Source organism: Tupaia chinensis, unplaced genomic scaffold (assembly GCF_000334495.1).
Source record: "Tupaia chinensis unplaced genomic scaffold, TupChi_1.0 Scaffold000097_1, whole genome shotgun sequence".
Classification (NCBI taxonomy): Eukaryota; Metazoa; Chordata; class Mammalia; order Scandentia; family Tupaiidae; genus Tupaia; species Tupaia belangeri.
The window spans coordinates 9,418,016-9,429,634 of NW_006159559.1; the positions used below are offsets into that span (position 1 = coordinate 9,418,016).

At 37.0% G+C, this 11,619-nt stretch overlaps 1 pseudogene; it reads right to left on the reverse strand.

The window, feature by feature from the left end:
- Positions 1–10,997: 10,997 nt before the first annotated feature.
- The window catches only part of LOC102493467 (ankyrin repeat domain-containing protein 26-like), a 90,166-nt pseudogene continuing 89,544 nt past the window's right edge, over positions 10,998–11,619 (reverse strand).

An 11,619-nucleotide genomic window follows, 5' to 3' on the forward strand; every position in this document is an offset into this window, starting at 1 on the left:
ATTGAGATTGGCAGTCATCATTTGTTCCTATTATATAAGTCTTTGATATGATAGATTTCTTTGTATTAACATAATAAAAGCAAAACTGGCAAGGACTGTAGGCCAGACTGTGGAAAAAGCCCTATTACATCAAATTGGATGTTATGATGGTATTTGATAAATTGGTGATTCTATCAGTAGGGCTCACCACACTGGAAACTAACACTTTTTCATAACTTTTTTATCCTTCCACTTTGAAACATTCTTGTCCCTTTCATCACTTGGCTGATATCCAGTAGATTGTCAAAATTTCTGTTTATGATACTTTTATCTTCAGAACTGTCTTTATATGGTTTTCAAAAGGGGATTATGAAATAATAACAGCGCACAAAGTGAAAAAATGAACAATGGTCTCCTAAGCTTCTAATAATCAAATTCTTTAATTTCTTCTTTTTTTTTTTTTTTAAATGAGAGAGAAAGAAGAAGGGAAACAGAAAAAGAGATAGGTATTTTTGATAGGGTGTTGCCATAGCATGTATCTTCTGTAATAGCCTCTTCATTAGCATAATTCTATCCAGTTTACTTTTCCTCAAACACAGGTGCATGTCACCACACCCAGACTGTGTAGGTTGGGCTGGAAAGTGAACCTGGGCCCTCCTTGTGGCCTCAGTCACCATGCAGCAGTGCTCTCCTACTTGTGTCATCACAGCTGGACCCCAATAATAAAGTTCTAATTTGATCCTTATTTCACTTCCTACATATAATCCTCTATTACTTTTTTAAAGAATGCAATAAAAGAAAAATAAGAGAATACATGAACTGATTCATGTTTACCATTTGAATATTTATTCTTGAAAACAGCATTTGTCATCATTTGGGATGATTTTCTTCAGTCATATTGACAAATGTGACCAGGATCAATATAAATTGTAGAGTCAACTCCTTCTTTCCTCTCTCTGTTATACAATAATTAAACATAAAGCTCAAGTAAACTTGAAATAATACTAAAAAGCTAAAAATATATTTTAATGCTAGAACTTCTTGGAGATCTTTTAATGGGTATTAGAAGAAAAGCATTACATGAAGGAAAGTTTGGGGTTTTCTTTTTTGTATTTTTTTTAGAGGTTTTTGCTATAGGGTGCATGTGCTCACCAGAAAGACAGAGAGAGACAGAGAGACAGAAAGTGAGAAGTCACCTCCTGGGGGGATGGCCATGCTGCAATCTCTTCTCCTCCATTCTCCTCTCAGGATCTTGGGCACACACGCACACACACCCAGCATGAGTTTAAGCCACCAGGTCCAGGATTCGAACTGCAGTCGGCTACATGGGAGTCCAATGACATAGCCATTATGCTAACTGCTGGTCCCATGTTTTCATATATTTTAGAAAGCATTCTGGTTAAATGGGTAAAAAAGTCCATTATTTACTTGTTAATTACCTTTTAGGAAGAATACTGAATTTATATGATAGAACAATTGTCACTAAATATCTGGTTTGGAGGGACCTAAAAAATATGAGCAATTTAATTAACAGGTAAATTGGGCCAACAGGAAAATTACTTTTATGTTCATTTGCATTTAATTAAAGTAAATTAATAAAAAGGTCAGCTTTAGAAAAATCCTGAGCTACCTTTATTTTTTGAAAGAATTAATATATATTTAGTCTGAAACAAAATGTAATTAAACTCCTATAAGCTATAAGTTTAGAACTAGTTTTTTTCTTCCTTCTCTTTTTAGTTCTATGCAGTTTACATTTCCTCAAACAGACAAAGAAATTGACAGAACAGAAGTTTTTAGAATTCTCTCTACCACGGAGCTGATAACTACAGATGATTTCAGTCAAAACTTTGACATTGAAAGGGGGTAATTATGGCAGGACAGTACTGCAGTGCTAAAATGCAACACTCTGGAAGGCAATCCCACATGAGAAGTTTTCTGATTCAAATGCAGAGACCTCCCTTAATATTCTAGGTATCCATGTGCCCACAGTCCAAGACTAGCTGAAGACTGGATATGGATTATGGTGTCAGAACCCTGTTGGGGGTGCTATCTTTTTCTATATATCTATCTCCTCTTCTCTCTCTCTCTCTTTTTCTCTTCTTTTTTTTCTTTTTCTTTTTTTAGAGAGAGAGAAAGATTTTTGCTATAGGGCACTTGTACTTGTCAGAGAGACAGAAAGCAAGAAATCACCCCCCCCCTCGGGGGGGGATGGCCACACTGCAATCCTCCATTCTTTTTTCAGGATCCTGGGCACATGCACACAACTATATGGCCTGAATCTCAAGCTACCGGGTCCAGGACTCGAACTGCGATCAACTACAGGGGAGTCCAGTGACGTAACTACCACATCATCTGCTAGTCCCTCCTCTCCCCCCTTTTTTTTTTTTTTTTAAGAGAGACTTTTGGTATAGAGCTTGCAAGAGAGACAGAGAGAACAGAAAGCAAGAAATCACACCCCTATCCCCCCAGGGGACGATGGCTACACCACAATCTCTTCTCTTTCAATTTCCTCATGGAATCTTGGGCACTGACTTGAACCATAGTCGAGCATGTGGGAGTCTAGCTACATATCGATTATGCCATCTGCTGGTCCTCCTTCTCCTCCTTTTTATCTTTCCCTCTTTCTTTATCACTCTCAGAAAAAATAAACAAACCTTATAAAAGTTGTGGGGAGGACCAGTGCATGGCATGGTGCTTAAGTTGGCTGGATCCCACGGGGCTTACTTTGTACCTTGAGTCCTGGATTCAGTGAATTGAAAACTACAATGGAGATATGTGCACGTGTGCCCCAAATCCCAAAAACAGGGAGAAATGAAAGAGAAGCAATTGAACATGATCATTCTCCATGGGAGATGGAGGACTGCTTTCTCCTTTTTCTTTTCTCTTTCTTTTTAACTCTTTCTTTTTGTCTCTCTCCAGAGAGTACATGCACCTAATGGGATTTTTTTATTTCTTAAGTGTGGGAAATACTATTATTCATAGCTCAACCAGAGGAACGGCAACTGAGAACAGTAGTCTCTAATTGTGTTGGACCAAGCTAGAAAGCTTCTCAGTCTTAAACCCCTGATTTGCTGTTATTCTGTACCACCACTACCCACCCACCCCCACACACACAAAACCACCCCCCACACACAAAACCACCCCCCACACATATACACCACTCTCATCAGATTCTCCTAAGAGGTAAGTATAAAAGACATTGACCCTACCGCTTTGCCCCAGCTGATTGGACACAAATCAATCACAGACTAGATTAAGCCAGCCCAACTGCTCTGTCACTGAATTTAAACAGAGACTACCAGAGGATGATGTATGCTAAATAGGAAAGTTACGTGTTGAGTCAGTGTTGCAGTCAGCATCACAGAACAGCCGAAAGTATAAGAGACAAACAAAAGAGAAAATGTCAGTCTAGAGAGGAAAGACATTAAAAAGAAAAATAAATGAGCTGCCATGTAGCTTGTGAAAAAAAAAAAAAAAGAACAAATTTGCAATTCAACCTCTGTCTGGCCCAGTTGTACTTATAATTTGTTCCTCATTTACAAAACTAAGTGTACTCTTACCATATGATCTAGTGACCACACTTGTTGATATTTACCCAAATGAATTAAAAATGTATGTTTATACAAAAAACCTTCATATGTGTGTATATATTAATAGTAGCTTTATTCAACATTGCCAAAATTAGGAAAAAAACACAAGGACATCCTTTAGTAGGTGAGTGAATACATAAACTGTAGAACATTCAGAAAACGCCATATTATTGAGCACTTAAAGTATCAAGCTATGAAAAGACACAAAGGAACCTTAAATGTATATTACTAAATAAAAAAAGCTAATCTGTGGGACCAGCAGTTGGCATAATGGCTATGTCACTGAACTCCCATGTAGTCTACCACGGTTTGAGTTCCAGACCCGGTGGCTTAAACTCACAGCAGGCACATGTGTATGAGTGTCTAAGGTTCTGAGAGGAGAATGAATTGCAGCAAGGCCATCTCCCCTGGTGGGTGATTTCTCGCTTTCCATCTGTCTGTCTCTGTCTTTCTGGTGAGTGCACACACCCTACAGCAAAAACCTCTCCAAAAAAAGCGAATCTAAAAAGGTGTGATTACCAAGTCCAACATTTTGGAAAAGCCAAAATTATAGAGATAGCAAAATGATTAGTTGTTGCCAGAAGAAGGGGAGAAGGAGGATAAATAGGTAGAACACAAAGGATTTTCAGAGCAGTGAAATTATTCTGTATGATACGATAATGGTAGTACAATATATATCATTATACATTTGTTAAAACCTGTAGAATGCACTACATCAAAAATGAACCTTAGCGTAAACTAGAGACTTTGGGTTATAATAATGTGCAAATATATGTTTGTCATTTATAACAAATATACTACTGTGGTAAGTGATGTTGATAGTGGAGGAGATCAGGCATACGTAGAGACAGAGTCTATCTGGGAACTCTGTGCTTTCTGTTCAACTTTGCTGTCAACCTAAAACTGCTCTAAAAATAAAGTTTATTAATATAAAATTTTTCTTTCACTCCTATAAGTGAAAGAAATCTTGTTTATGCTTTTTTATAGAAAAAATTTTAAAAAGGTCTAGAATATTTATATATATAATGATCATTAAATATTAGAGAAGAAATGATGGCCAGATTGATGAGATAATCTGACAAAGTTTTTTGTTCGTTTTACTAAAAAAGAAATGCTTGTAAGAATAGAAAATGTTTAACTTGAATAGGGGAATACGGGGCCAACCCATGGCCTGGTGGTTAAGGGAGCTGGTTCTCACATGTCTAGCTGAGTGAGAGTTAGAGTCCTGGACACAGTGGCCTGAAAATACTCTGGGTGTATGTATACACGTGTACAAAATGCTGAAAGGGAGGAAATATTTAGGAGGAGGGACTGTGGCATGACCCCCAAATCCCTTGGGGGGAGCTTTCTTCCGCTGTCTTTCTGTCTGTCTGTCTCTCTCTGGTGAGCACTGATGCTCTCTAGAGAATTTTTAGTGAAAGAGATGAGGAATATTTATAGGACAAGGAAGAACTGAATCTACCATTGTGAAATATTTCAAAGGAAGAGGATATTGATATAGTACCTGTTTATTCAGAAAGTAAAACTAGAATCAATGAGTGGAATTCAAAGAAATCAGGTATGCTAATGTAAGTTTTAATTAAAGGAAGAGAAATTAGTAATGTGCGCCTGGGTGAGAAGCAGTAAAACAACCCAAAGATAAGATATTCATCACAGGGTAGAGAACCTTGTAGGAAATAACTTAGATTTGTAAAAATTTGGACGAGATGATTTTAGCAAGCATTACATCGCTAAGACTTTACAGAGTTCTGAGATTTAGCTCTCTGCTCAGTGAACTTTACTTAACTTGCCTATTGAGAAGATTTTTTCAGATGCAATACTAAAATAAATATTTAAGGATGGAAGAAATTGTCTAAATTAGTTGAAAAAACTTAAGTACGGATGAAAATAACTACTTTTTTATACAAAAAAAATAACAGAAAACTATTGTTATAGGCTTTTGAAAAAGATATTAACTATTACTTTTAATATTTAAGTTCCTTTAAAGTGTTGGCCAAATAGAAGAACTATCTTCTCAGAGATTGGTCTAATGTACTACCAAGAGTAATTCTATTGTTGCGGAGAACCAGATGCCAAGGTATGGAAAGTAGTACTTGGAGAGATTAGAACTGTTTACTATTACGGAGACACGGAGGTGTTAACACTCAGAATCTCCAGCCCTGACTGGGGGTTAGACAGGGTCTTTTATGGAGGAATTGGGGAAGGAGAGGTCTCGGGATGTTAGGACCGGGAAAGGGACTCTGAACCCACCCAATGCAGCATCAAAGGGAGGAGGCAGAGAAGCAGGAAGTCTAATCCATTGAAAGCACTAATCTATTCATGGTACTAATTTATCCAAGGTTTTCAGGTTACCCTGTAGCTCTGGAGAGGGGCAGTAAGTTTGCCTGAAGGCAGAAACTTCAGGCAGCTATTACCCTGAGTAATACATGAATCCAGGGTTTTTTCATATCACTATACGCCCGGATTTCTTAATCTAAAATGGACAAAGTTACTACAATACCTTCCTATGAGTGAAGAACATCTTGTTTATGTCTTTTTTTTTTTTTTTTTTTTTTTTTTTTTAGAATTTGTCCTTTGTCAACCTAAATGACAAACAGAAAGTGATTCTCAAAATACACAAGTTTAATGGGGAATGAACAGAGAGTCTGCAAAGTTGACATATGTATGCTATGGTGGATTATGGGCATGGCCAGGGAGCTAAATGAAAGTTTTCAAAGGTAAAATGAGGAAGATTATATAACTTATTTTTCATTAGTCACATAGGCTCATTGCTAAAGCTGGTGATTAGTCAATAAAACACCAATTGTTGCTGGAGAGCTATCTTCACAGAAGCAACTTATCTGGGCTTTTTATGTGCGTGCTGCCAGGGAGTTCTTGTAATCATTCTTATCTCAGACATACAAGAATGAGATTCCCTTCATGACCTCCCAGTTCTGCTTTGGTTTGGGTCTAACACAAGTGACTCCATCTTGGCATCAGCAGCTTTCACACATCATTTGTTTATTATTTCATTTAATAGGCTCTTCACTTTCTTCTTCACATAGAGATGACATCACTATGAAGCACAAGTCTTTCTCACTCTCTTACTTGAAATGCTGACAAGGTGTTTCTTGCTCATAGGCTTCCAGCGGCACTGGCTTCATCCAATGAGTGGTATTCTCAATGCCTAGGCCTCTCTTGCCCTGCCTCTTCCTCTAGACAGTTGCTTCTCATTCTTTAGTTTTCAGCTTCAATGCCACTTTAGAATGACCTCTCCTAAAAGCAGCAACAAAAAACTAGTCCCACCTTTATTCCTGACTTATTTTCTGCAGAGCCCTTCTTGTCTGAACACATTTTTTGGTAGGCTGTGGATTAGAAATAAACATAACAACAAAGACAAAAAAGTATAAAAAAGCGAAGATCCAATAGGCTCGACTTCTCTGATGAAGAAATTGGTCTCAAGTTTATTATTTAGGTAAGAGGAATTGGAATGCAAAGCCAGTTGTTTTTGGATGTAAATCGTCTGAAGATGTGAAAACCACTCGTGCCATGTAATTTCTCTTTTTGGGGCAAAATCTTAAAAATAGATGTGGATTCCTTTAGTCTCATACTCCCCTCCAGTATTGGGTATCAAAAACAAGAAGATAACCGATAACAACAGGCAGATAGCATTTTCATATCTAAATGCTCTCATAGTCATTGCTAAAGAAGCTCATGCATTTCTGCATGCATCTAAAGATCACATGTTTTCTCAGACTGGCCCCTCTCCACAATTTTCCTAGCTGTTTATTTGCCCCTTTTGTAATTCTCAATCCAATTGGTAGGTCTTTTATTGGTTACTTTGCATTTATTTTCTTTATTTCCATACTTAAATCTAAGCTCTAGATGAAAAAGAACATTGCCTCTCTTACCATTGGCCGCCTGCACTGAGAACAGTGCCTGAAAGACTAATAAAAGCTCTATAATTACCAGATTGACAGCTGGAAGGAATAGTCTAGTCTTATGGCAATCTAATGCAACTCCACTGGCTCCACCAAGTCCAACATCTCTTACTGGGTTGTTGCAATTTCTTCTAATTTCACTCTCCCATCTACAATAAGTCCATTCTCCATACTATGACCAGGGAAAATTTTAAATGCAAATTGCATAAACGATATCCTCTGTTTAATGTTATTTAATATATTTGCATAAAAATAAGATAATACTAATACTACTTACAATAGAAAATGTTGAAAATCACTTGTGTTAATCCATATAGTCCTCATAAAAACCATTTCAAGCTACACATTATTAACTCTATTTTGTAGATGAGGAAACTGAAGCACAAAAAAAAAAAAAAAAAAAAAATGCAGTAAGGGAAGATTCTGGGCTTGATGGCCTGAGGCAATGGAAATAAAGAGACAGATATGAAAGTCTTAAAAACTATGAAGGGTTGGATCTTTTGATGTAAAAAAAAAAAAAAGAATAAGTATATCCATAAATCCATCTTGGGCTGGTAAATAGCAAGATTTGAAGCTTGTGAAGTAAGGAAAGGGATATTGAAGCGAGACTAATTTGCAGCATACAGAGAGAATCGTGGCAGGTCAGAGGGAGGCACTGCTATCAGAAGGGTCCTGGTTAACAAACAGGATCATTAACCTCCAGAAATGGCTCGGACTAAGACATAATCTGGTCTACAGATCTTCCAGAATCTGGGCCATGTCTGTATCTCCAACCTTGTCTTATGTAAGTCTCAAATCATGCAAAAATACCAAGATGTTTTAACCAAAATCACAATAGGAGTGAACTTTATCTCTTTTTTTTAGTCTGAGATGCTCCTTTGTCCTCAAAAGACTGTACTTCAGAAGTGTCCTTCTCAGGACTTGCTATGCCACCTCATAATCCTTCCTGTGTACATCTAAGTTTTACCTGTCTTTTGGAATTCAACTGCTATCACTTTTTTATTTTATTCCACATCACCCTAATCCACAGCCTTCCACTAAATACCTCTGAATCTCACTGTTGATCATAGCCATCTGATAAATGCATTGTCTCTGTTTTTTTTCTGGCTCCTTGAACTGTCTACCCTTCCATGTGCATTGACTCATCTCCCAGTAATAATGTAAGTGTCTTAAGAGTTAGGATCATGTTTTATTCTTTCTCTTCTTGTAGAGTCCCTAAGGTATTGTCTTAAATAAATGTCTTGGAGGTGCCTAACAGATTCTTTAATTTGTCAGTTGGTCTTTTTCCCACTCTGTGTAATGATTGTCAGTAGAAAGTTAGGAAATATTTGGCATTGAGCTCCTAAATATTTAGCTATCTAGAATGAATCATGATATTTCTATCTCATAAAAAAACTAGTATTCTGCTAATTATAGAGTACATCTGAGAAAATTTTTGCAATTTGCTTTTGCTTAGAATTATTTCCACACAAGTCCTGTCATCAGAGAAGGTAGAAAAACATTCAGCACAGCTTTCAAAAGCTGTGTTTTGCTAACGTTTGACACATCATCATATACACGTCTGGTATCTTCTGATAGCACAGTTTTGGGAGTCTGTTTCTATGGTAATTTTAAGCTTATATAATACCAGCTCCTTACAGTCTTTATGACCACATCTTAAACTGGTGAATATTATATGCCTCAACTTCAAAAATGATTCCATTTATTGTGTGGATTTAAGATAGTATAACTATGAAATGAAGCAATTTAACAATTTGAAAATACTTTATAATTTGAAGAGGGGGAAATATGAATTGGATCTGTGCAGAAATTATAACTGGAATGTCTGAGAGATGCTCTTGATAGCTACTCAGTACCCCTCATTCTTCCTGACAAGATCGTATTCTCTACAGGTATCCTTCACAGTCTTAGTCTGTTCATGCTGCTATAACAAAATGCTATGAACTGGTGACTTAAGAACATGATAAATTTATTCCTCACAATTCTGAAGGCTGGGAAGTTCAAGATAAAATTGCCAGCAGACTTGGTGTCTGGTGAAAGAAAGACCTTTGCCTGATTCATAGATAACCAAATTCTTACTCTGACATTAGTGAAAGAGGGGACAAAGGGTCTCTCTCAGGCCTCTTTTATAAAGGCACAAATATCATTGAAGAGGGCTCTACCTCCATGACTTAGTCACCCCTCTAAGACTCTACTTTCTATTACCACTGCCTTGGGAGTTAGAATTTCAACATACAAATTTGGGGAGCACACAAACATTCATACCTTAGTACCATAGGTTACAGAAAGTCTGGGCCTAGATCATTCCCAACCTAAAAGGTGGGTCACTATTAATCTAAACCAGAAGTTCTTAACCAAGAAACTTTTGTGATACCATTGCTTAATTTCCTACCTGTATTTTATCCTACACTTTTCTCTAAAAATTTGACAGTTCTTTGGTGGGATTTTGGCATCTGGTATGACTTTAAAGCATCTCACATAATTCTAATGCCCAGCCAGGATTTATAATTACTGGTCTGAGCTAGTGGTTTTCAAACTTTAAGCAATCAGGAATCACTTGAAAGACTTGTTAGAATAGAGTGCTGGGCCCCACCCTAGAGTTTTTTATTCAGAAACCCTGGAGTGGAGCTTGAGAATTTTATTTCTAACAAGTTCCCATGTGATTCCAATGAAACCAGTCTGAAACCATACTTTGGGAACTCAGTGCTTATAGAGAAGTTTCTTTGTCGAAACGGGTTTTGTATGTAACATCTGGAACTATGGTGATTTTGCTACCAACCTGCAGAGGGCACTAACACAGAAAAGAGGGTTTAGTCAAAGGTTTCTCAGAGAAGAATAGAAGTACCCTAAAGGGACCCTGTTCCTGCCCTACCTAGATCCTTACAAGAAGACTTAAGAAGTTCACAGAAAATGGAATTAAAATGTAAAAATTAAAAATGCAAACTTTATTTCTTAATATGAGCTCCATCAAGTTCAAGACACTGGTAAGTGATAATACTAGCTATTTAGTCCTTGATTAAAGAACTAATGTTCCTGGGGATTTAATCATGCCAATGTCATTCATACCTTAGTACCATAGGTTACAGAAAGTCTGGGCCTAGATCATTCCCAACCTAAAAGGTGGGTCACTATTAATCTAAACCAGAAGTTCTTAACCAAGAAACTTTTGTGATACCATTGCTTAATTTCCTACCTGTATTTTATCCTACACTTTTCTCTAAAAATTTGACAGTTCTTTGGTGGGATTTTGGCATCTGGTATGACTTTAAAGCATCTCACATAATTCTAATGCCCAGCCAGGATTTATAATTACTGGTCTGAGCTAGTGGTTTTCAAACTTTAAGCAATCAGGAATCACTTGAAAGACTTGTTAGAATAGAGTGCTGGGCCCCACCCTAGAGTTTTTTATTCAGAAACCCTGGAGTGGAGCTTGAGAATTTTATTTCTAACAAGTTCCCATGTGATTCCAATGAAACCAGTCTGAAACCATACTTTGGGAACTCAGTGCTTATAGAGAAGTTTCTTTGTCGAAACGGGTTTTGTATGTAACATCTGGAACTATGGTGATTTTGCTACCAGCCTGCAGAGGGCACTAACACAGAAAAGAGGGTTTAGTCAAAGGTTTCTCAGAGAAGAATAGAAGTACCCTAAAGGGACCCTGTTCCTGCCCTACCTAGATCCTTACAAGAAGACTTAAGAAGTTCACAGAAAATGGAATTAAAATGTAAAAATTAAAAATGCAAACTTTATTTCTTAATATGAGCTCCATCAAGTTCAAGACACTGGTAAGTGATAATACTAGCTATTTAGTCCTTGATTAAAGAACTAATGTTCCTGGGGATTTAATCATGCCAATGTAATATTTTTACATTGTTGACTAAAGAAAAATGGGTGATCTTCAAAGATTTTTTAAGATGAGGAAACAAAAAGAAGTAGGAGGAGCCAAATCAAGACTGTAAAGAGGATGCCTAACGGTTTCTCATGTCTTTGCTGCTAAAAAAAATCCTACCTGATATCTTTCCACAATAGAAACAGATATGTTTCAAATGATAAAAACATGGGTATTTTGCTCTTGCCTAATATGCTTTTCAAAAAAAAAAAAAAGATAGAGAGGATGAGCACACGCACAA